This window comes from Mytilus galloprovincialis, chromosome 9, assembly GCF_965363235.1.
Source record: "Mytilus galloprovincialis chromosome 9, xbMytGall1.hap1.1, whole genome shotgun sequence".
In the NCBI taxonomy this organism is placed as follows: domain Eukaryota; kingdom Metazoa; phylum Mollusca; class Bivalvia; order Mytilida; family Mytilidae; genus Mytilus; species Mytilus galloprovincialis.
Window position 1 is genome coordinate 66,880,681 of NC_134846.1, and position 26,990 is coordinate 66,907,670.

General features: G+C 31.9%; 2 long non-coding RNA genes across 3 annotated transcripts; both read left to right on the plus strand.

The window, feature by feature from the left end:
* The first annotated feature begins 419 nt into the window (after positions 1-419).
* LOC143045704 (uncharacterized) lies at positions 420-8,857 on the plus strand. Its single transcript, XR_012968996.1, has 4 exons — positions 420-1,258; positions 3,277-3,321; positions 5,622-5,683; positions 6,947-8,857. It is a non-coding gene; the product is annotated as an uncharacterized LOC143045704 (long non-coding RNA).
* A 1,393-nt stretch (positions 8,858-10,250) lies between these two features.
* On the plus strand, positions 10,251-18,523 carry LOC143045705 (uncharacterized). Of its 2 annotated transcripts, none has more exons than XR_012968997.1 (5): positions 10,251-10,400; positions 11,451-12,070; positions 16,348-16,392; positions 17,078-17,143; positions 18,169-18,523. It is a non-coding gene; the product is annotated as an uncharacterized LOC143045705 (long non-coding RNA). The 2 variants fall into 2 exon arrangements; XR_012968998.1 differs by lacking the exon at positions 10,251-10,400 and adding an exon at positions 11,067-11,215.
* Positions 18,524-26,990: the final 8,467 nt, after the last annotated feature.

Sequence of the window (26,990 nt, forward strand, 5' to 3'; positions counted from 1 at the left end):
GACCAAATTATAAAAGGTATGTTTTTTCAAAAATATATATATTCATATATTGTACAATTTCAAAGTAACATATGATTTAAAATATGAATTAACGGATAAATTGAATGAGTTTTACAGACTATCAAACATTTATCATCAGCCAAAATGTTGTAATGACAAACAAAACCTACTAATTAACGACTAAGACAACCAATATCGAGATTTTATATATAGAAAATAGACACATACACACATGACTTGCTTAAACAATTTTTAGCACTCAAACATCCTCCTTCTAATTTTGAACAGTGGAATTACAAAATCATGAATTTTTGCATTGTTTGAAATTAAACTCAAGGGAGATAATCTGCTGATAAAGATATCATGCCGTTTTTTACATTTTTTTTAACTTAATATCTCGATCGGTACAGGAAATCACAATCTTGTGCAATACTGAAAGTGAAATTAGTATGAGACCATTACAGAAAATAACCTTGTAATTTATACATTTTGCTTCCGTTTGTTTAACATAGAAAACACTCATACATACTAATAGTTAACATAAGTCTAAACTCATTATTTGCAGTATAGATAATAGTTTTAAAAGAGCCATTTTTTACAGTATAAATGCAATACCCATACTTATGTAATTATTCTTTTATGTTCTTTTTTTTCGATTCAAAGAAAGATGTCATCAGGAACGGAAAATTACGAGCGTCTGAATGAACTTCTAACTCGTTTAGTATATCCAACGTGTGAAAAAATTCTGGACAACCATCTGCGAGCAAATAAAGTATCGATCTACCAATTTCTAGAAACAAACAAACATCGCATCGTACACTGTTTTCGTGTCAAATCGCCATGCTGTTCATTGCATGCTAACTGTACATACCCAATAAAGGCAACTCTGACCCAAAGGCAATGGAGCTTCTTGTATAAAGACGAAGAAAAAAATGTTTGCACCAAGCCAGTTTGTATTTGTAATGTTGTTACAACATGCAAAAAATTTCGGAATCTGAATCTGAATGTTATATGCTTCCTTATAATCGAATTCTCAATGTTAAATGGGTTGAACATGGAAGCATTGAAGAGACTGAATGTGTTCAATCAAGAGATGCAGGACATAAGAACAGGAATAGTTCCGTACAGTGAATTTCAGACCAAATGGAATACCACTACAGACAGTTTGATGGTCCTAGGTGTGACACAGCAGCAAATAGATAGAATAAAGAAAATAAGAGTAAACCGCACACCTACTCCTACTGCTTTGGATGACAGGGTAATATACTTTCAATATTTTCATCAAATTTGTGAATAAAAAAAGTTGAAAATATTTTGCCGTCGCAATTTTCAAAACCGTTATACAAATGAATTATAAAACCAAACATCATTCTTATCTGCTATGTTGTAATTATTCTGTGAGTATCCCAGATAAATACGATATTAAAACAGGGACGAAAGAAACCAAAGGGACAGGCAAACTCATAAATCGAAAACAAACTGACAACGCCTGTGATGATTTCAACTTCACCATTTGGAACTCTTGGTTTAATAGCTTCCTTGTGAGCAGCAACCCTCTATCAAGAAAATCATGATAGGAAATGCACGCACGGGAATATCGTATCAATTGGGAGATATATACCCCGTATGTAGGTGATGCTGGATGTTGCTACGTAGAAATGGAAAGTTCACAATTGAATAGCTGAAATCATCTCTTTTGTCGTAAAGTTTTGTTTTCAACCGACCTTCATTGTCAATTTCTAGATGTAAGTCAAGATATGAGGCCGACTTAACTGTATCTGTTGTATCCTTTATCTCTTGTTCGATGGGATAGAAAGAGAAAAAATACGATCCTAATTCCTCTTGATATCTTTATGGAAGCTAGTTTAAAAATGAAATACTAAAAAACAAGACGTTCAACGCACATCTTTGACCACTGATCGTAGAGGCCGATTTAGAAAAAAAACTTTCATGATAGGCAGACACATTTTTTAAAAGTTGTTCTATTCCTTTTGGCAAAAGTTAGTAATACAAATAAAGGTGGCTTTACTAAATGATGACTTCTAAAATTCAAGTGAAAAAAATAATTGGCATATTTCAATAGATTAGAGTTTGAATGATGTGCAGAAGAGTTTAACAGCCTTCATTAAAAAGGGCATCATGGAAGTTTTTCTTTCACTAATGCTACTTAACATCCATTATGTGAAATGTAGCATTGGTGTTTTAATCTAAAGAGTGCATAGAAGACTGGAAAATCCAACCAGTCTAATTTGTAATGCAGTAATGATCATTTATACATCTTTTAAAAACTGACTCAGACATCCCCTCTAGTAAGGATTCCACCTTCTTAATATGAGTGAATGATATATTGTTATTTAAAAAATGTGTTAGGAATTATATAACCCAGAAACCTTTGAAGTGCTCAGACAAATCGAGACTGTTCTTTTATAAGTAGGTGATGTCTGCACTTTTACAAATTACCAAGAGTAATAATTACTGCAAAAGAAAACTTTTACTTATAAATATGATCAATGTTCTACACATCAAATATTATAATTACATGGTAATGATTTTGTTTAAACATGGATTTTGCTTTGCCACTTTACGTTTACAGTTACGAAAAATCACCGAATCTAGGACTAAATCTTAGTTTGAAATTTTAAAAGTTCACTTTATAATGAACATTCTAACGCAACAACGTTTGTAACGTTCATTTTGATTGGATAACGTCACTTATTTACATGGCATCAATTGACAATTGATGCTATAGGACGTACGCGCAAGCGCAGACGGCATATGACAGATTTTAAATAATGTTTTAACGTTGTTTTCTGTTAGTTTCATTAGAATGGAGATAACAATATTGTATTTTAAGCTCCGACGGCATCAATTGGGGATTTGATGGTCGCAAATACCTGTTTACTGTCTCCGCTAACGCGTCGCCAGTAAACTTAATTTGCGACCATCAAATCCCCAATTGATGCCGTCGGAGCTTAAAATACAATACAGTTATCTCTAAGTACGAGGTTTTGAACTGTGAAAAAGCAATTAAACCAATGCTGTCCTTGAATGGGCATGTACGCAGTTTATGTTTATGACTCTTTCTCTTAGATCATTCAATATCTGTCGGAATTTTGGGTTCTGAATGCTTTTAAACTTTTTACCTTAAATTTCGAGGTTTACTGATCAATGAGTCTATTGTAGACTAAACGCGCGTCCAACTTACACAGCTATAATTTTGGTATCTTTGATGAGTGTTTTCTCTAAGTAGAGTTATTCTATTTCATTGTTTTGCAGGGTTGCAGATGTCCATGTTGTAAAATACTACTGATGGCACTAGTCGTATCCTTTGGCTATCATTCAAATGAATTTGGAAGAAAATGTCGATATAAAAATAAAATATAATGTAAAAATTATACGTAGAAAGCACTTGTATATATTTCATTATGGACTGCTTTTTATGAAGTGTGTGTAAATTAAATAAGTGTATATATTTAATTTTTTTGATAAGAATCATTGGAAATCAAGCGATGACAGAACAGAACGGAAATCGAGAAATGATCTGGTTCGCGAAATTTGCAGCAATTTTATGTCGCCAAAGATTCACTCTGGATTTTAACTTACTAAGATAATAAGCGTTACTGGTGAGTGTATTGTAGACGAAACGCGCATCTGGCGTTAAAACTGATACCTTTCAAGGTCGATTAATATTTGTTTTTATTCGGAATGAAAATGGGTTAAATGAATTAGTTTTAAAACACTTTATCTCACCTCTGAAACTATTGTGCCAAAGGGCAAGGGTAAGGCCGATTTTGCCTCAAATTTCAGGTTCATCTAGCGAAATATTTTGGACATTTTTAAACACTTAAGTGTCTATTTCAATTGATTCAATTAGTGTATGTGAAAGATTTTAACTGATTTAGTCATTAAAAACGCTCCGATTCAATATGAAAAATCTATCAAATATGCCAAAAAAACGTCACTTTTCAGATGGTTGTTGTCAAAATTGAAAGTGGCCGCATCCGTGTTCATCCTCAACCTTTATATATGTTATGTAATATCATCAAATACAACTTACATTTCAATATTATGAATGAACACGAATGCGGCCACTTTCAATTAAGACAGAAACCGTCTTAAATTAAACTAAAATGCTAAAATTGTGAAGATTTCAGTAATTTAGCATGACTTAATGATGCTAGTACCCGATATATGTGCATTGTATTGTCAAAAACAGCTTATATTTATGTAGCAGAAGCATTCTACTTACCAGTAAATAACTATAAGATTACATTTTCACAATTTTGTAAAACTGCTATATTTTGGGGCCAAAAAAGGGTCTTACTGAACCTACTCCTTTAACTAAACTTGGCCACAATCATCATTGGGGTATTTAGTTTAAAAATGTTTCCGGTGGCCCGGCCAACCAACCAAAATAGCCGACATGGCTAAAAATAGAATATAGGGGTAAAATGTAGGTCTGCAAATCTGACAGGGTAAATTTTTTTATCAGCCCTGAAATTATCAGATGAATTGGACAACCCGTTGTTAGGTTGCTGCCCCTGAATTGGTAATTTTAATGGAATTTTGTCGTTTTCCGTTGTTATCTTGAATTCTTCTATAGATAGAGATAAACTGTACACAGCAAGAATGTTTCACAAAGTAAGATCTTCAAATAAGTCAACACGAACAAAATGGTCAGTTGGCCCCTTAAGGAGTTATTGCCTTTTATAGTCAATTTTTAACAATTTCTCGTAAATATTGTTATCTTTTACAAAAATCTTCCTAAGGCACATTTAACAAAACTTTTCCACAATCATCAGTCGGGTATCTAGTTTTAAAATTGTGTCCGATGACCCCGCCCACAAACAAAGATGACCGACATGGCAAAGAGAAAAGTACATAGGGTAAAATGCAGTATTTGGCTCATATCTCTGAAACCGAAGCATTTAGAAAATCTGACAGGATGAAATTGTTCATTAGGTTAAGTAAGATACATCTGCCTTGACATTTTCAGACCATTCAAGCAACCCGTTGTTGAGTTGCTGCCCCTAAGTTGGTAATTTTAAGAAAATTTTGCAGCTTTTTGTTATTATCTTGAATATTACTATAGATAGAAATAAACTGTAAACAGCAATAATGTACAGCAAAATAAGACCTAAAAATAAGTCAACATGACCAAAATGGTCAATTGATCCCTTAAGGAGTTATTGCCTTTATAGTAAATTTTTAACAATTTTCATAAATTTTGTAAATTTTTACCAACAATTTCCCACTGTAACTACTAGGCAAAGTTCAATATAGGTAGATATAATTGTAAGCAGTAAGAATATTCAGTAAAGTTAGATCTACAAACACATCATTATCACCAAAAACAATTTTGTCATGAATCCACCTGTGTCCTTTGTTTAATATGCACATAAAACAAGATGAGCGACACAGGCTCTTTATAGCCTCTTGTTTTTGAAGCTTGAATTAAATTAAAAAAAAATTCAACTAATGCTTTATTCTTTACAGATAGTATAAAGTGTACAAACTGTTAGACGGAATAATTTATAGAATATTGGTTGTTATCTGTATGTAGTTTCCCTGTGACTATCATTTCATACAATTTGTTGATTATTTCCTTGACACTTAAAAAGGTATTGATCATTCTAGCCATACCTGTAGGAATCATTGTTGTACTTGTCCTGTATATTTAATGGTAAGTTAACAAACATTAATGAAAAGGAAGTGGGTTACGTCCAGTAACATCGCTATTGGGAACACATGATATCTAAAGGTCAGCATGGAATATTTAACGGTAAACTAGCAGACCACTCCCAGTTTTACAAAATGTTTACAATTTAGTCCTTTTTTGGTCAATACTAGACAATCCTTCATTAATAAACCTCAGACACATAGGTGTACAAGAGGACATCATATATACACGTATACACATTTTTATACTCAATACATTCACACTAAACATAATAATGCTACATACATGGTAAAATGTAGCAAATTGTCAATTTACAAACTACCATAACATTCAACTCAAAAAAGACTAACATAAATCACAAGTATCGTTTAAGAATTTTTAAAAATATTGCTAAGTTTTTGTAAAGTTCTACATGACAAAATGTTAAAAGCTGTTTCAATTTGTACTCCATTGGATTTGAAGTATAATATTGGGGTATATATTTATTTCTAAGCAGTTTTAGTTCCTGTTTTTGACATTTGAATAGATAATGAAATTCATCTCCTATTCCATTTTGTACTCCGTTTGGTTTGCAGTATAATATTGGGGTATATTTTTTATTTCTATGCAGTTTTATTTCCTGTTTTTGACATTTGAATAGATAATGAAATTCATCCCCTATTCCACTTCCACAGAGATAACAAATTCGGGCATTTTTTGGTATTTCGGACCATCTTCTCGTTTCTACAGGAAATTTTAAATTTGAACGTCTGAGTTTTGCCATACATGTATAAATCCTGTCACACAGCTTCAACTTTATCAAATAGGTTTCCAAACGAAATTCCTCTTTATAAAATGAATAAAATGCACCTTCATTTGGGAAAACCAATGTTGGGTGAATCGAATCAGTCAACACATTGTTCACCCTTATTTCATTCTTAACAATCTTTTCTATTTAATAACTGAACACGCCTAGTAATTACGTAATTCATCTCAAGCTAAGGTGTTAAATTGAAGTTAACATGAATACGGATTCACATGAGGTCGATCGAATTATTCACATACAAGACAATAAATAATACATCAGTGATGATGTTTTAGAGCTTATTTTGACAAATTTAAGCCAAACTATATGTTAATTCAAAATTCCGTTTTTAATTATACTTGAAACGAAAAGATTCGTATTTTCAGTGGAATATTTTAGAACATGTTTTTACCTTCATTTACTTTTTAAATAATTCATCAAATATTTTGCATATGAAAGATTTTTGTTCTTCTTTATTTCAGACATAATTGCAGGTTATCAATTGCTTGAAGATACTTAAGACGTCATAAATATATTCATATACAGATCTTGGATAATACAACTGGAGATGGATTGAAAAAAGAGAAAATTGATAGACATTGAAATATCTTACTGACAAAAATTAAAATATTTTATATTTAGAAATTAAGACAATGCTTTATCAATGACAAAAGCATAAAATAAAAAAAGTAGATACAAATACATAAAAAATATTGATCTCTGATTTCGTTATACTATATATAACAAAGTATAACGAAATCAGAGATCAATATTTTAATTAGCTTGAATAAAAGTCAGCAAGATGAATAGTGCAATGATATTTTAAAATATAAGCATTATTATTTTTGGTATTCATAATTTTTATGTTATTTAAACATGTGCAAGAAGTACAGCAATATTTTCAGTTGTCGAAGATTCGTAATAATATATATATAAAAATATATATGCTTTGAATAAATTATTAAGTTTCGTGATAATTTCTATTTTTTTGAACGTAAAATTTTTCAAAGGTGTTGTATAAATAAAGTTAGTGTCGAAGCGCAGGCTACTGACCAATATAAATAGCAAAGTCACCTTGTAAAAACAACTCTGATTCAAACATAGCCTTCTCTAAGCCTGACAGCATCAGCATGATAGATCTTTTTTATATTGACAACTTATATGTTACGTAGGGAGGACGTGATTTTAACAAATAATCGGCATTCAAATTGGAGTCAACTGTGATCCTCTTACCTATTCATTTATGCATATGAGGCAGACTCGGTGCCCACTATATATTTGGAATTGACACCCTATATATGTTGTCTCTACATTCCCAACTAAAACTCCTTGAGGTAAAGTTGAACTTCACGCTTTCCACAATAAGGTTCATGCGCAAACACGATACAGGGAATTCCCAAAACGCGCGAACGGAAATCATGTGATTAGAACACATCCGCAACACCCTGGGTCCTCGACTGAATAAAAGCTCCTTCGCCTTATTTTTAGCATGAATTTTAAGTATTCTTTTTTTGTCATCTGATAAAATCATGCTGATTATAAGGTGCATAGTTTTCTCTGCTTGCAAAATGTTTCTGTGTTTGATTCAGTCCTGGTTTTCCTACTGCAGTGTGTCCTTCCCGGTTTCCTGTTCTTTGTCATTTCATGTGTTCGGCATCTGGTGTGACTTTATCCCTTATTTTGTATTAAATTTGATTTTATATTTTGCATTTATATATTTGAGGATGAGAGAATGGGATAAGTGTGTGTTCGTATGTTTTATAACGAGGATGTGAACTTTCTGATAGTAAAACACGTCACGGACAGGCTGGGAAACTGTGTATGAAAATGCTCACATAATAAAATAAATCATAGTGGTCCTCCTAATAAATGCTCACATAATAAAATAAATCATAGTGGTCTTCCTAATAAATGCTCATTTTGGTAATAAATTATTAAGAAACTAATGTTTAATTTCCCCGTTTTCAAAGATATTCTTAGATGGATTTGGCTATGATTGTTAGGCTTTTTTTTGTTTGGTCATAAAGTTTTTTATAACTGTTTCGGTTCTTATTCTTGGCTTTAAAATATTCATCTTTGAGCGTTTCTGATGAAAGTGAATCTAGAAAAGCGCTTTAAACGCATACACTTTATACTCTGCTGTTTTCATTTTTAACAGCAGTGGGTTAATACTCCTCCTGGTGGACTATCAGTCCCCGAGGGTATTACCAGCTTGGTATTCAGTTCTTCGTTATTGACGTGATTTATAAAAAACATTGTTTTTTTATAAATCAAATATGAGAATTTGAGTGAAAACGGTGAATATGATTTTGACAGCTATTGCCTATTTAAAATAGTGAAAAAGTTTCAAAAAATAATCTAAAACCAATGTAAATATTTTCTAAAAAATGTATGTGTTGTTGCTTCATAAATTTCCGTTTGGATTATAAAATATAATAAACATACTAGTGAGGTGAAAGACTTTGTTTTTTTTCAAGATAAGAGAAACAGTTTCAGTGTTGGTGGTGAAAACGTTGATAACAGACGTTGTATTGCTTCACATGTGTGGTATTTTGAACTAGGAACATTATATTGAATGATTTATATCATAAACCCCCCCCCCCCAAAAAAAAAAAACTACATAAAAAAAAACAACAACAAACAACAAAACAAAAACAAAACAAAACTCCCCATTAAAATTTGCTACCTACATGTGATTTACATTATTAACTGAATTATATCTGACAAAAACATATCAATTGATAATTAAAATCTGAATATAAATGAGTAGGTCCGGTAAGGACCCATTTTCGCCTCAAATTTCAGGTTCATCTGACGGAAGATTTTGACCACTTTTTAAACACTTAAGTGTCTATTTTATTTGTTTCAAATAGTTAATGTGAAAGATTTTAACTGATTTAGTCATTAAAAACGACCCGATTCAAGCTTAAATATGAAAAATCTACCAAATATGCAGAAAAATGTCACTTTTTCAGATGGTTTTTGTCAAAAATGAAAGTGGCCGCATCCGTGTTCATCCTCAACCTTTATATATGTTATGTATTATCATAAAATACAACTTGCATTTCAATATTAAGGATGAACACGAATGCTGCCACTTCCGTTTTACATGAAAACCGTAGAAAATTTAACTAAAATGCTAGAATTGTGAAGATTTCAGTAATTTAGCATGACTTAATGGTTCTAGTATCCGATATATGTGCATTGTATTGTCAAAAACAGCCCATATTTATGTAGCAGAAGCATTCTACTGTCCAATAAATAACCAAAAGTTTACATTTTAACAATTTTGTAAAACTCCTATATTTTGGGGCCAAAAAGGGGTCTTACTGGACCTACTCCTTTAATCATCTTAGTTTTAGATCTATTACGTATATTTATACAAATGTTAAACTTCAACATGTCAAAGTTGCATGTACATTTCACTAATATCTGTGACATTTACTATTTGATATAAAGTGCTTCAATATGGTCAGCATTTCGTATGTTATAGTTTTCTGAGCTTTAGTAACTATATAATAACAACGGTATACGTCATCTGAACTAAATACACAACAATTTTAAGTGAAACATAAATATACAGTCAGTAAAGTTCTACTCTTCGATTTTGTGTGTGAACATACGAACGTACGTATATCTGACAGAATGTCAAATATATTGGATGTCAATGCATTCCATTATTATGTGACAATGTTATTTGTTTTAAAGATTTGGAGCACTTAATGTTTATAATTGAAACTTAATTTCATTACATTTAAAATAACCTATTCAGATATAAGATATTTGTTAAGTGTGTGTGCATTCAATGATTCGTTGATCTTATTGAGAAACAAAAATCACGATTCATAAGGCTTGACTAATAGTACATGTCATAATAAAGTAAAATAGAGAGTTGCGAAACATAGATTTAAAACCAAGAACAAAACAAAACAAAAAGTAAGTATACATTATATATTTTAAGTTTCTTTTATTAATATATATTGAATGACAAGAAGGAAGCTGTAAATACCTCTGGCCTTTGCAAGTCGTGTATAATTTTTAATTTTGATTAGTTCATTTATATATTTCGGAGTTTAGTATTTCGTCCATTATCACTAAACTAGTAATTATTTTTGTTTAGGGGCCAGCTGAAGCACACTTCCGGGTGCGGGATTTTCTCGCTGTGTTGAAGGCCCGTTGGTGGCATTCGGCTGTTTTCTGCTCATTGGTCGGGTTGTTGTCTCTTTTTGAAACATTTCACATTTCCTTTCTCAATTTTATTACTATGAGTTTTTTTTTAGAATACTAAGGATTTTCTACCCCAGGAATAAATTTTCGTAGCTGTAACTTTAAGAAATATTTGGTCTCCAATGCTACTCACGGCAACTTCATACTCTATTTGTCCTTCTAAACTGTTTTGATTCTAGCGTCACTGATGAGTATTTTGTAGAACAAACGTGCGTCTGTCGTACAATATTTTATTGACACGGATTGTGAAGTTCATTGTTATGGAAAAAAGTAACAGAATTTCTAACAAGTTTAACTTGACCCTTCTGTTGATACTGTTGAAATACGAGCGTCCATAAATATGCACTCAAAAACACTCAATGAATATATATATTTTGATTTTCAAGTTTGTTATATGTACAAGGTTTTATGTATCTCGGCTGAACCATGTGAGAAGGAGATAACAATACAACTACTTTCCTACCATTCATTCTACAAGGAGACGGATTTGTAACCCTTGACTGTATTAGATCTGTTCTGCAAAGGTCTGTTGGTATTGACTTTGTTTACATGTTAAAAAAGTAAAATTTAACTAATTAATTTTCATCGTAAATTGTCATGATTGTCGGGATTTTCACGCGGTGTTGAAGACCCATTAATCATTATTATGGCTTTCGGTTGTGTTTTGCTTGTTGGTCGCGTTGTTGTCTTTTTGACATATATCAAATTTCCATTCTTAATTTTATGTTATCACACATCGATTATACTATTACTTTACAGTTTCAAAGATGGCTACACAACGTGACAATTACCTTCGTATAAATAATCTCTTCCACAAAATTGCCGAACCAACAATTGACAAACTGATGGAAAATTACCTTCACAGAACAAACCAGTCGCTAGAGAAATTTCTCAACAATACAAATATTAAGCATACAATCATGCATTTGTACTGGAACGACAAAGAGTGCTGTGAAAATGTGAAAAACTGCACCAAATCCAAAAACCGTCCAATCAGCCGTGACAAGCTTGATGCTTATTATGATTACGGTTACAAGATAAACTCGCATTGTAATATTCATCCATGTCTGTGTCACATTATTGCAAAGAGGATCATGTCTCGAGATCTGGAGATGCCGCAGCTTGCTTTCTTATTTCGTCAATTCGAAATTTTAAACCCCGACATATTAGAATCTGTCGATATCATTCTAAAAGTCCATACGAAGTTGAAGCTTGACTACACAGACCAACGAATAAGAGCAAATGACTTTGAAAAGATGTGGGCTACCTTATCACCAAATCTCCAGAAGTTAGGAGCAACACAGCATGATATTGGCTTGGTCAGAATTAGCACAATTGAAGATTCAAAGATAAAGCAGATCGATATGACAAGTCCACAAGTATGTTGGTATAAATCTTTATATACTTGTAAAAGCCATAAAATGTTTCAAAAGACGAAATTCACTCATCCAAACATAGTAATACCCATTCGAAATCTTGTTATTTATGATGCTTTTTTTTGTGTGTTCATGCTTCGAGAGAGACTGTCATAGTTAATTTTATAGGTGCTTTTCAAATTTTATCATCGTTTAAGATATATTTGACTCAATGTATTCAAATGACAAACTTACAAAAAATATGTTCAGCAAGCTTAAACGACAAAAGAAAGGGGGAAGGGGGGTGGTAATTTTGACTGTCACTGGAAAAAAATGGTATTTTTGAAAGAGGCAGACATTGTAACAGACAACCTACAGATGTTGCAGGACTTTGAGTGATCTTTAGAGTGTAGAGACTTAAAGTCCTCGTTCTGACCGAACGTGTCTAAAAATGTCCACACATCCAACAGCAAACCGATGAGCCATATTTGAAAAGGTTAAAATGGCGGTCAAAAGAAAACCAACGTAACAATATTTCTTTTTTCCAATCAATCTTGGAAAATGCTAAATTTTAGGTTTCTTCTCTGTATGAAAACAGAGACTGTCTTTATTCTAATCCCTTCGTGCACACAATTAAAAATATATACAATGGACTAAAGCACATTAAAACATTAAAACACACACACATACAGAGGAAAAAGATATAAAAAAAAACCAATATAAGTTCAAATAACACAGTCAGCCAATACTATTTTAAACCTGAGTGGTAATAATTCTCATTCACAATCATAGTTCAACAGTTACATTAATCAACATGAAACTTCAGTGTTGTTACAAATAAAGGATGGTGAATCAATGTTGTTTGCCTGAGGGGTAGATATATAATTTTAGAATATATTATCACAGTTTGGGAACGAAGCTGTACAGTTTTCTAATAATTTGGTCATTCGAAATACTGGCAAGCGGGGCTCCGACATTTGCAAAATAACAAGTTGCATGATGATAACTTTGACGAACTCTAATGTTACTATATAACGTTTCTGCTTCAAGTGTTGGTAGCTAAAACATTCTTTATGTAAATATTAACCAATAAAGTAATGAGAAAGATAGATGCATCCAAACGTTTTCCTTAGAATGGTGGAGGTGGAGCTTCGTGTAAAACGATTCAACAGCTGCGATAAAAAATTTCAAATAAAACATCAAAAAGCCAATCGTTGCTACCAGAATTTTCACATGTACCCTTTCTGATATATAGTCTTACCTTTCTGAAAGTTTCAAAGCCATTGTTCCAGTAGAAATATAAATATATTCATTTTCTCCATGTCGGATATTTTTATTGACTGTGCAATCGCTTGCAAGTTTACTGTACAATCATTTGGAGCTTTACTGTTCAACGTTTGGCCAACTAGACTACTCTGAAAGGAGGGTAATCTACTTTTGGACTATTTCAAATCTCTGTCTATTTCTGAAATTTATTCCCCATACTTTTGTTTTTTTGATTTTTTAACCCTGTATGCTAACATTGCCCATGTGAAATTTTAAGACTGAGTGCTTGAATCGTCCATTTGTGTTGAGCAGTTCATAAAACACTGATAACTTGTACAAAATATCTGTACAAATTATAATTTGTACAACATTACAACTTGTACACAACATATACATTGAACGACAATTATATGTGACGTATATTTTTTCTGACGTCAGACACGCGAATCAATGAATGTGTTTGACGATAGATGTTTTTTGTGTTCTGTTTTAATTGTTCCTTTTAAAATTGTTACACGAGGATGACTGCTGTACCCATATTTTGACTTTTTTTATTTATTATGTCTGTGTAGTTCACGCATCATTGTAAATATAACAGATTTGCTGAGACCGTCATAAAATTGAGAGGTTTAGCGCTTTAAAACCAGGTTTAATCTACAATTTTCTACATTTGAAAATGACTGTACCAAGTCAAGAATATGACAGTTCTTGTCCATTCGTTTTTGATGTTTTGTCATTTGATTTTGCCATGTGATTATAGACTTTCCGATTCGATTTTCCTCTGAGTTCATTATTTTTGTGATTTAACTTTTTACCTTATGATGACTTCACGGTCCAGCTAGCAAGCAAACTAGTCAAAGGTATAACCTTTACCTACACACTCATTGCATTTTGCTGTAATAGTTTCTAGTGGCATATGACTTATTATAACTCTCAAGTAGATAATGCTTACTACTATCTTTTCTGCCACATTCATGATCAGTTTATGTTTTCAATTCTGTCAGATAAATATTTATTAAAACTACTGCAATCCAATGCAACATATGTCTGGCATGACTTTCTCTCCTTTTTCTGTTACGATTTGAAAGCAGTTATTTGGTATTGTTATCATTTTTTTTTATTTAAACCTAAATTACACACTAAAAAATGTAACTGATGTTTGAAACTTTTATTTCAATAGATGTAGTCTGCATTAGCGGATCCGGTATGCGGGGAGAGGGAGTATTGGTGGTTGAAACCCCATTTTTTTTTATTTTGTTTTATTTTGTGGACGTGTCAGGGTATTAGGCTGGATCCGCACCTTGTCTGATATCGTCCATGATAGTATTAAATGATGATCCTATCATTCAACTGGTTTTTTTTTATAGTTTTGTCTTGGGTTGTGCTAGTTTTGGGGAGAAATGAGCGCACACAGACATGTTTAACCCCGCCAAATTCTTTATGTGCCTGTTCCAAGCCAAGAGCCCGTAGTTCAGTGGTTGTCGTTGGTTCATGTCTGTCATATATGTTTTTCGTAAATTGTTTTATTATAAATTAGGCCGCCAGTTTTCGAAATGTATTGTTTCTTATTTTTCATGTCGGGACCTTTTACAGCCGACTATAATTGCTTAAATCTATTTATTTTTTAACTTTGACAATCATGTCACATCTCGTTATTTTTATATTGAAGATATAATGTGGTTTGATACAATGTTGTTCTCACTAAAAATGAAACCCACTGTTTTGTTCGTTCATCGGATGTTATAGTTAGGAATATTGAGTGTGACTCTGATCAAAAAGGATTTTGTGTTTTCTCTGTCTTTCAGATAACAAGTCCTCTCTCATCCTTGATAAAATTTAATTTTATGGGAAATTCTAATATGACCTGCTTCTTTCGCTTTATGAATAAACCCATGCTCTAAATCCAATATTTTTATTTTGCACATGCGAGGATTATTTTCATTTTTATTTTAGATTAGTGATTTCTTAGCATATTTTGTACTATCCTTTTCATTTTGTCTTTTATAGTTATTCAGTGGTTGTTTGTTTATGTGTTACATATTTGTTTATCGTCCATTTTTTGTACATAAATTAGGCTGTTAGTTTTCTCGTTAAATTGTTATTTCGGGCCTTTTATAGCTTTTTATGCGGTATGGGCTTTGCTCATTGTTGACGGCCGTACGGTGATCTATAGTTGTTAATTTCTGTGTCATTTTGGTCTCTTGTGGAGAGTTGTTTCTTTGGCAATCATACCACATCTTCCTTTTTTATTTATTGTACAAAGTATGTTTTTGTCTCTGATATAGTCACTTTAAAATGGTTCCTTGATAGAATCTTAATTGTCAAAATGACTGGTTTTGTGCTTATATTCATTTCAAATACCATAGATGAATATAATAGGACAGACAAGGAATAACCACTACAATGTATATGCAATGCATTTAATAAATTAGGCCAACCGATTGTATAGGAAAGCTCCAAGTGATTGTACAGGAAGGCTCCGAGTGATTGTACAGTTAACCTACAAGCGATTGTACAGTCAATAAAAATATCCGACATGGAGAAAATGAATATATTTAGATTTCTACTGGGACAATGGCTTTGAAACTTTCAGACAGGTAAGACTATATATCAGAAAGGGGACGTGTGAAAATTCTTGTAGCTACGATGGGTTTTTCGGTGTTTTATTTGACATTTTTTGATCGCTGTTGTAAGACAGTTTGGTCGGTTTACACGGAGCTCCACCATTCTAAGGAAAACGTTTGGATGCATATATTTTTCTCATTACTTTATTAATTAATATTTACATAAAGAATGTTTTAGCTACCAAAACTTGAAGCAGAAACGTTATATAGTAACATTAGAGTTCGTCAAAGTTATCATCATGCAATTTGTTATTTTGCAAATGTCGGAGCCACGCTTGACAGTCTCCCGAATGACCAAATTATTAGAAACTCGGACAGTTCCGTTCCCACACTATGTACTAGTATATTATCATCGCAGTAATTTGTACCATGTTTTCCAACATCTCTTATCATATTTTTTTTATTTTTTAGAGAAGATGTACAGAACTGACGTTGATCACCATCAATCTTATTGTTGTATCCTTTCACAATAGTTTTCTGGACATTTCATCAATTTTATAGATAGTTATTATCGTTCAGGTTAGACAAGGACCTCAGTGGCCGAGACGTCTAGGTAGTTAAACTTCTGTAATCACTATCCAGTCAACACTGAGGTTGTGAATTCGTACCATGTGTGCACTCGACAATTGACTAGAATATTAAGTTTTCCTACCGGTTCGAACTCACAACTCAAGTGTTGATTGGCTAGTGATAACAGTAGTAGAACTACTTAGACCACTTGGCCACCGAGGACCCTCCACCAACAAGAACTGACCGCCACGAAATAGCAGAATAGTGTTGAAAGTGGCGTTTTGCAAAATGGATGGATTGTTCTTTTTTTAAGTACACAAAATTACTAAATATTTATGAAAAAGTATCAAATTGTAAAGATAATCTAACGTTCATTTGTTCCTGGAAGGATAATCTAAAATTGTTGACTGATAACTTTATTCGCCTTTTAAACGTCGCTAAGTAAAATACAAGTGCGTAGACTAAACGAAAATACAAAATGTCAGAAACAATACAGAATCAAACGATGAAGAACAGGCGCGAAAAACAATAAAAACAACACAAAATACATTGATTGTCAGAAGTCATTAGAACGTTCACAAGTTGACAAATTAGAACTAGTTTATTACACTTCCTTGATGTTGAACTACAGATATTAGTTTTACTAGTTGCTGTTATTGCCTTAGTGATTACCATTGCAGTTTATACTTTCTAAAAGGTACACTTACATTGATGTAGATTTATCTGTATTAAGGTAGCACAATACAACGATTTTTTTCACTCCCAATCAGACAACTTTAAACTGATGTAATTCATTTAATCCTTCTTTATATTTTATAAATGAGGTACCAAAAGAATGAAGAAAAATTAATCTTTCAAATTGTGATAATTACATTATGACATAATTATTACATAATTAATTATTATGTAATTAGTTGCTATATTGTGATGACCACACTGAAATGAATTTAGTATCTTTTTTCTTCATAGCATCCCAAAATATTTTATAGATACTTGTACAACACAGCTTGACCGTGTCTCAGATTTCCAAAAACATCAATAGAACAAATTTTATACCCAAATGAATTTAGTGTCTTATGAATTGATGTTGCAAACTTCATTGAAGATTTATGAGAGAATGAAATACAATATGAAAAATCTGAGCCACAGTTTTGGAGGTCAAACTGTGTTATAAGAGATTCTATAAAATATTTTGGGATGCTATGAAAAACAAAGATGCTAAATTCATTCAAGTATGGACATCACAATATGGCAACTAATTACATAACAATTAATTATGTAATAATTATTTCATAATGAAATTATCACAATTTAAAAGATTAATCTTTCTTCTTTCTTTTGGCACCTCATTTATAAAATTTAAAGAAAGATGCACGAGTGGAATTACATCAGTTTAAAGATGTCTGATTGGGGATGAAAAATCTTTGTATTGTGCTACCTTATCTTTAATAAATTGTATTTTTGTCAAAAATTAAAAGTATTTCCCCTTTGTTGGCGTGTGATAAAAATCAAGTACTAGCATGTCACAATGTTGTTCTACGATTATGCATATCGATAATTATTGCATTTGAAATGATGCCCTTTAGTTATAAATGTAAAGTTTCTCCCCGACAAATGACATATTTTTAAAAAAATTATAAACAGAAAAGAACACAAATTAAGCATGTAATTGGTTATACTTAAACGAAGAATTTTAACATAATGTGGTTATTTATCTTGCAGAACCAGGACAAGAGTACGGTGAACAGACAGAGAGTATGAAGAAACAAACCGAGGGAAATGATGACAATAACATTAATCCTATTCCAATGACGTGTTTCTATGTTTTACAAGATTAACATCAAACATCCATTAAATAATGCATGGAACTATCCATGTTTTTCTCCTAATCGAATAGCTTTATTTTCATGAAACGACATGATTTAAATGATATCTTGATTTACAATGTTCATCTCATATCGCTGTCATTTGCTTTTTAATGTTTATTATATGTATTCAAATTTTTAGCAGATACGAGTAATTTTTTAAACTGAAATTGAATGTAGATTCTCTTTTTACATAAAAATATAGTTTTAAATTCATTCCGTCATGACATAGAAAAGAATTGTCTCTTGAACAAGTGCTAGTATAAGCATACAATGAAAGGATATATGTCAATATGCATTCTGTGTGAGAACTGGATGACAAAAATATTCCCCGCTTTACATTTCCATCTTTTGAGATAAAAAAAATCCACCAATAACATAGACTTATTTAAAATTAAACATAAACAGGATAGGTGGTATTGTTTTTACCGAAAAGACCTTTTACATGCCGATTTTCTTCATTTTATACACCAAATCTAGCTGTTTCAACTTTTCATGTATTTATTTCGATATGCTGATATCATCCACTGATATACCACATGCATATATACAAGTACCACCTCGTGCTATACTGCATCTCAATATACTAGGTCAGCATTTTGATAAATTACATGCTGATATCACATCATCTTCTGATATACCAAATAAAACCTTCTGCTAAAGATTATGTCAATATACTATAGTACCGCCCTCTTACATAACACATACTGATATGAATCCCTCTCATATACTTCTTAAACCTTATGACTATAATCAAGTACCACTTTCTGCTATACCGCATGCCAATATACTAGTACCGCCCTTTAATATAGCACATGCCGACACTACTCTATCTGATATATCTCATGATATTAACCAACCATGTGCTATACAGCATTTCAACACACTAGCAGCGCCCTTGAGTAAATTACATACAGATATAACTCCATCTGATATTTCTCATGATATTAACCTTCTCTTTGCTATACACCATGCCTGTAAAGAAGAACCACCTTTTGCTATACATTATGTCAATAAACTAGTACCACCTTTCAATCATATCACATATATAAAGAAGATATGGTATGATTGTCAATGAGCCAACTCTCCACAAGTGACATAGACAACTTAAGACTGACTAACACGACCCCACCAAATTTGGGTGTGCAACAATTTACAAAGAGTTCACATTGTACCTGGATATACTCAGTGGTTTGAAAACAAATAAAATTGAACATTTGTATGTTATAAAAATGGCACATAATCCCTTTTTGAAATAATGGGTTGCAGCTTTGAGGCTGTATCATACGTGTGTTTACATTCTTTGTTCCTATAGTTACAATTTGGGATTACAATTATGTTTATAATGTATCGAGAAAGAAAATATTGAGGGCATGTTGATGCCTTTTTTGGAGAAAAATATCAGAGGTTTAATTTTAAAAGAAAATCAATAGATTTTGGGACTCAGTGCAAATATCAAATTAACCATTTTTGATATGTCCAAAACAATATACATGAACAAAATGTAATACCTGCTAAATGTTTATATTTATGTCAATTGTGTTCCTTTTAATTGATTTTAGCAGCAGGTCTATAACTGCATGCACTAGGAAACAATCAGTCGTATGGTGATCTTATATGATCAGTTGTGTCTGATATTTGACAGGAAGTTTTGAACAGCAGAAGTGAGATTGTGAAAATCCAATGCCAACAGAGATCCGACAACTGTGACCATCACAACTGCTGCTGTCAATCCCATGACTTTTGAAGACAACCTTGAATCTGGAGCACTGCTAAAACGTCGTCGATATCTAGACGTGTTCTTCTTGTCAATTTTGATTCCTTCTAGAACTTTATTGATATCAATAGGCTCAATGCAATTACAATGACAGTTGTCAACAGTCTTGTTTTCTGTAATATGGAAAACAACATTTCATGTGATAAATATGAATCACGTGGCAGAAGAGCAAGCATTCATTGTAACTTCTGATAAATTTACTTTTGCTATGACTAATTTATTCTAAAATAATATTTTTTATGCTAATTTAATGGGGAGGCATATGGTCTAACATTTAAATAATTAAATAATTTAAGTAAATGTTACATATTTGTTTTGTTTATTCTTAATTATATTTGTATATAATAGCAGCCTTCTAATTGTTTAGATTTTATACTAGTAAAAAATATTATATCTCATTTAAACTATGAATTTCATACGATATATGAAGACAACCAGCTTTTAAATAACAATTTGGTCAATGCATGAAATACAAATTAAAAATGTACTTTTTTGTATGTAAATGATTTTTGAGAATGAATAAGCGTTTAACTTGAATACGGCATAATTTTTCATCATCACTACTATACAGAAAAAACTAGAAATTTAAAGAAATATATATATTTTTAATCTAATCAAAGACATAAAAAGCGATGAAATATGAAATCAACGATAATTTGGTAATCATTTGAAATATTACAAGCCCTGCTAGTGAGACAAAATTTGACATACCATGTTTCTTCTTGACTTGTTGTTGTTACTGCACACGTGGTAGAATCTGTTTATAATAAAGATACAATAAATAGATAAAATTTCATGATGTAAATCAAACTATTTTGAAATGCATGTTAATAAACGTTTGTACACTGAACTATGGAATTCATGAACAGAAGTTAAAGTTATGTCTACATCGTACAGCTAGTGCTGAATATTGAAAGAATGTTAAGCGAACTTAATCAATCAATAATTCATTCAGAATTTCAAAAAAGGTTAATTTTCACACCTAATAGTCATAAGAATACCATGGTTGTTCCCAAATATTTGAAGGACTCGGAGGTGCGATGGGGAGCGTCCCATCGCACATCCAAGTCCTACCAATGCGAGGGTCCTTACGTGGAAGTGAGATTGGTTTGCGTGACGTATGGATATAGTGACGTTTTTAGGCAGGATAATACGACTTGTAGATGAAGCATTCATGCAAAAAGGAAAGAAAACAGAAATAAACGAACGCTCTAAGTCACGATTTTTTTTAGCATTAGAGGTGGATGTTACAAAAATATTTAAAACTAAGTAGGACAGCAAACCATAGGGAACAAGGCGGGTAAAAGATGGTCTTGGTCTGCAGATGGGCTAACCAGTGTTCGAAAGCATGTTATATATGCCGTAAACGTTTTGTACGACAAATAAATTAAATGTCTTGATCTTCATATAAATTTTGAATTCTACTCAAGTATACATCACATGATTTTGTGTGCACAAAAGTGAACTTAATATTAAAATAACATTAATCATTAGCAATGTTTTCGTTATTTCGAGTAGCGCATGCCATTTATGTTTTTACAAATTGCTGTAATCATCAAGTTAAGCTATTTTTTTTTCAGTGGTACCAATATATCGTGAATGCTAAAAAAAATGTTTATTTACGGAAGAAACACATCGTAAATTTTGAGTTGCGATCATCTTTAAATGAAAACAAGCACAACTACGATCATCATCGTAATTTTTTGTATCTTGATTTTCGTTTTTAAGGTTGCTTTTCCATTAGTTAGGGGAAAAAATTCATTGGCAATGCTTATAAAGATATTTCTTGGCATATTACAAATCTGAAAGTCAGCTGTTAAAATGGAGTAATCGGCCTGATAAAATGTACCGGAAGTTATTTCCGCCACATTGGGAAGATCGTAACTTCAGTTACGATCATTACGTTGACACCAGTGAATAATGAAAACAATGAGAATGAAATTACCCCCGTCATTGATATAGCTTGCTGTACAGTGTGAGCCGAGACTCCGAGTTAACTTTTTATACATTGTAATATGGATGGATAGTTGTCAATTGGCACTCATACCACACGTTCTTATGCATATGATCTCGAAATAGTCATATATGCAAACAAAAGGTGAACAAATTTATACAAATACCTTCTTAATCTAATTCTGATGACAGACATTTACAATCTTATTCATACACGATTGTGAAATATGTACCATTAGTTAAATCAATGCCTTATAATTACATTAGATGTATGTTTCATTAAAATACGTTATTCTGATTGGCTACACTGCAATCTCGCGTTATTCCTTAGTCAATTTCATTACACAATATAATGTATCATTCATGATGACACGAGGTCACACAATAAAGTGCACAAGTAAATTAAATAAAAACTTGATAAAAATCGTTTTTTCATGATCCTAGCTAAAAAAAAATTATAAGTATTGAATGCTTCTTTTTGTAATTTCATAGGGTTGTAAAAGCGTTGACCGTGCGCACATTTTGAGAATGAAGCTCTTCCGCGCTTCATACAAAATGTACTTCGGTCAACGCTTTTACACCCCAATAAAGTTACAAAAAGAAGCAGTTAATTCTTAACACCGTAATACTATTAAGGATGTACACATCTGAGGAGCTAACAATTTCTAGAATTAAACTTTTTTTCTTAACCTGATTTTTGGGTTTATATGACTGTAAAAAAAATAATTGGTGAAGAAAAAAAAAATCATAGGGTGTTGCACTTCTTTTTTTTTTGCTACAGCCCTTTGAAAGTACCAAATTTTGTTGATTTTCCTATTTTTCATCAGTTTTTGCATATTTTGGGATATAATCATGAAACAAATCACAGTTCCACAATTAAACTTTTCTTCATACTTTCAATAAAGACGAAGTGGACCAATCTGAATAAATTTCACTTAAAAAACTATTGGTAGGTGTTAATATACGAAAGTATTAGCATATTTTGATGTTTTTTCGTGTCAAGTTTACCATGCTGTCAATTTTGTAAATTTGTGATTTTTTTCCGTTTAAAGAACAACATATATATTATTTCAAGTTTTTTGTTATAAATGATTGAAAAAATACATATCTAAGAAATTTGAAAAGAAAAAAGTGATATGGGATGTACATGTTTCTGGAAAAATCATTTTTGGACCCCTCACCCTTTTTCTCAAAATTTTGACTAAAAAGCCTTGATTGGTAATAAAATTTGAAAAAAATATGATTAAAACAAATACTTTTTGTAAATACACAAGTTTTTCACAGAATTTAGTTTGATTATGATATTTATTTATTTCATTGCTATTTTCCTCAGGTTTGGAAATAATTCCAGAACGAGATTTAAACGATACTGAAACTTCAGAAGTATATATCCTTAAATCAAACCGGCATGATGCTGTGGCCATCGAGTTGAAAATTGTAGTGTCCGTTCAGCATGGAAGCAAGAGAGATGTGCGTTATAAAATTAGTAAGATATTTTGCATCAATTTAAGAGGTAGCGGATATCTTACGTTGAACAAAATAGTTTAATTCTTTATTCCGAGCAAACTCAATAAAAAAACTAAAAGATTCAAAACATAAAACTGACACTTATATTCGCGCTCAGTCACTGCACACTGGTATACTTTTATCTTATATTTCATTCTATATAGTAGTTTGAATTTTGTCTTTATGTTTTGTTTATAAGAATGTTAGTTGAATGATTTTGTCTTTATATTTGTACAAGAAGTGGACGTCTCTAATGTTGTTATACCTTTGTTCCATCCTTTTTACTATTCATGAAAATTAAATATATGTAGTTAATCTAACCCTACGACAACAAAACACAAATGCTGAAATCTTAATAATAAGTTACTAGTTGCCTCGAGTGTCCAAAAACAATTGCTTTAAACATGAATTTTTTTATCCAACAATATTTGACATCAGCTTGAAAACTTAACTCACTCATTGAAAATTTATAAACCAAATTTAAAAAGGATAATTCATACCAAGGTGCCTTATCTTCCAATCCGAATAACCATTGTTGACAACACTAAACCTGACATCACTTATTTTCTTGGTGGTGTCTCTGCCTTTATAATCTAGGGTTGTTGATAAAGATATGTTTGTGCATCTGTTATCACCCTCGCCGATATCAATATTTGTAGAATTCCATGCTAGCCAAAATGTGTGAAATTTACCGCAACCGAACGGGACAGCAATTGACCTTTCCTCAATTAGTGTTCCAAATATCTTTATAAAAGGTATCATACTGGTATAAAGATGAATTGTTACATCATGTCTTGTTGTTCTGGAACATTCAGGAGCATTATCAAATACAATGTGCATTATAGAATCATAACACGAATTCAATTCAAATATAATACCGCCAGATGGCGAATCGTTTTCCGCTAACGAAAACATGTTGCATGTTCTGAACTTTACAGTGGCATCAGTAGAATCTGTCGACGATAAATTTGATGTAATCGACATAGCTAAAATAAAAAACAAAATTAAAAAGAATTAAAATAAACAAGAGTGTGTCCCCATTACAAGGATGCCCCATCTGCACTATCATTTTGTATGTTGAGTGGACCGTGAAAATGGGGGTATAATCTCTATTTTGGCATTAAAATTAGAAAGATCATGTCATAGGGAACATGTATACTAAGTTTCAAGTTGATTGGACTTCAACTTCATCAAAAACTTTAACCTGAAGCAGACGGACGGACGAAAAAACAGACGAATAGATGGACGCACAGACCAGAAAAAATAATGTCCATAAATGGGGCATAAAAATAACCCAAGCAATTGAAGATAAAGTAAAACTAAGTAAACTTAAATGTGTTCAGTTTACCTTCCCATTCAAGGTTTAATGTTTCAATTCAATGAATCAGATACTAGTATGGAAAAAATATAACAAACAACTAGCAAGGTAAATTCGAAAAAGGGCAATGATTGCTACATCATGTATCATAGTATTCTGGAAAATGTCTTATAAAAAAGAAGATGTGGTATGATTGCCAATGAGACAACTATCCACAAAAGACCAAAATGACACAGACACTAACAACTATAGGTCACCGTACCGCCTTCAACAATGAACAAAGCCCATATCGCAGAGTCAGCTATAAAAGGCCCTGATAAGACAATGTAAAACAATTCAAACGAGAAAACTAACGGCCTTATTTATGTAAAAAAATGAACGAAACACAAATATGTAACACATACACAAACGACAAGGTCACTTAACTGGGCTTCTATTTCAACTGGTTTGGGTAGTAGTTTCAGTACTGTGGATTCATTTATTTTCGTGGTATGAGAAAATATTGTATATTTGTGGATATCTAATTCTTGGTTTTGCCAAAGTCTGCATACACGCATTTGGACAACTTGTAAGTCTGTTAGTATTTAAACTCGTGAATCAACTTTACCCATGAATCCAAAAATATTGGTTTCCCATGAACAATAATGAATCAATAACAGCAAAGAAATCAAATATTCTGTGATTCTTTTTTTACTTTGAATTCAAATATTCTTATCTATTAAACTGCAAGAGCTGTCAAAATGACAGTAAACCGGATTCTTTAACATTTATTTGTGTTCTGGCATTTATCAATATTACAAGTACCAAAACTCCTAATAGGTAAAATTTATTTCATTTTTTAAACTTTCAAGAACCGTAACTCCTGAACGGTAAAAGTCAAAATCGTCATTATTGAACTTGACCTCCATTTTGTTGTCAGTAACAACATATTAAAATTTTAAAAGGTTTGGTTGAACGGTTCATGAGTAAATGCACGAACACAACATTTTTTAAACTTTCAAGAACCGTAACTCCTGAACGGTAAAAGTCAAAATCGTCATTATTGAACTTGACCTCCATTTTGTTGTCAGTAACAACATATTAAAATTTTAAAAGGTTTGGTTGACTGGTTCATGGGTAAATGCACGGACACGACACTTTTTTAAACTTTCAAGAACCGTAACTCCTGAACGGTAAAAGTAAAAATCGTCATTATTGAACTTGACCTCCGTTATGTTGTCAGTAACAACATTTTTTAAACTTTCAAGAACCGTAACTCCTGAACGGTAAAAGTCAAAATCGTCATTATTGAACTTGACCTCCATTTTGTTGTCAGTAACAACATATTAAAATTTTAAAAGGTTTGGTTGAACGCTCTATGAGTAAATGCACGGACAACATTTGGTTGCCGCCCGGCCGCCGTACATCCCCAAATCAATAACCGACATTTTTGACACAAAAATCCGGTTAAAAATCGTTTCTGTTGACCATATTCACTCACTCTAAAGGTTCTCAGATTGCAATAATAATATAATTTGTTATAAAAGATATGAACATATAATATATTAAAGGTGACTCTCATTTTATATTTTCAACACGGAAGAATTCTTTAAAATAAATAAGTATTTGTATCTAGAAGATTTAAAAGCAATGAACTTGTATTACTGAACAAAATATCAAACCGTTTTTATCAAACATCCATTCAGCAAGACTGTCAGAAAAAAACCCTAATGTCATCTGAAACCGTTATTGATTCTGAACTTTTTTTTCATACAATGTTCTACATCTTTTCTTATCCCCATATCCAACTGTCATCGAAGTGTTCATCCAAGCAAAACAGATTGGTTTGTACTCATCAGAAAGAATGTTAATACTTGAGTATTCCGCATTCCATTCAGGATATTCTGGGTATCGAAAGGCTAGATAATGTTTGTTGCGCTGAATAAACAGGTTCATCTCCATTAATAAACGTTTGCCAGAGAGAAAATTAAAAGATACTCCAGTTGATTGAGCATAATCGAACTCTCCTTTGACTTTAAATGCAAGAAAAGATTGTCCAGGCACGACAACGTTCTTGATTCTCAAAGAGACTTGCAGATCTTTGGTTTCCGTTGTCACCAATTGAGTCAAATGAAATTCCATGTAA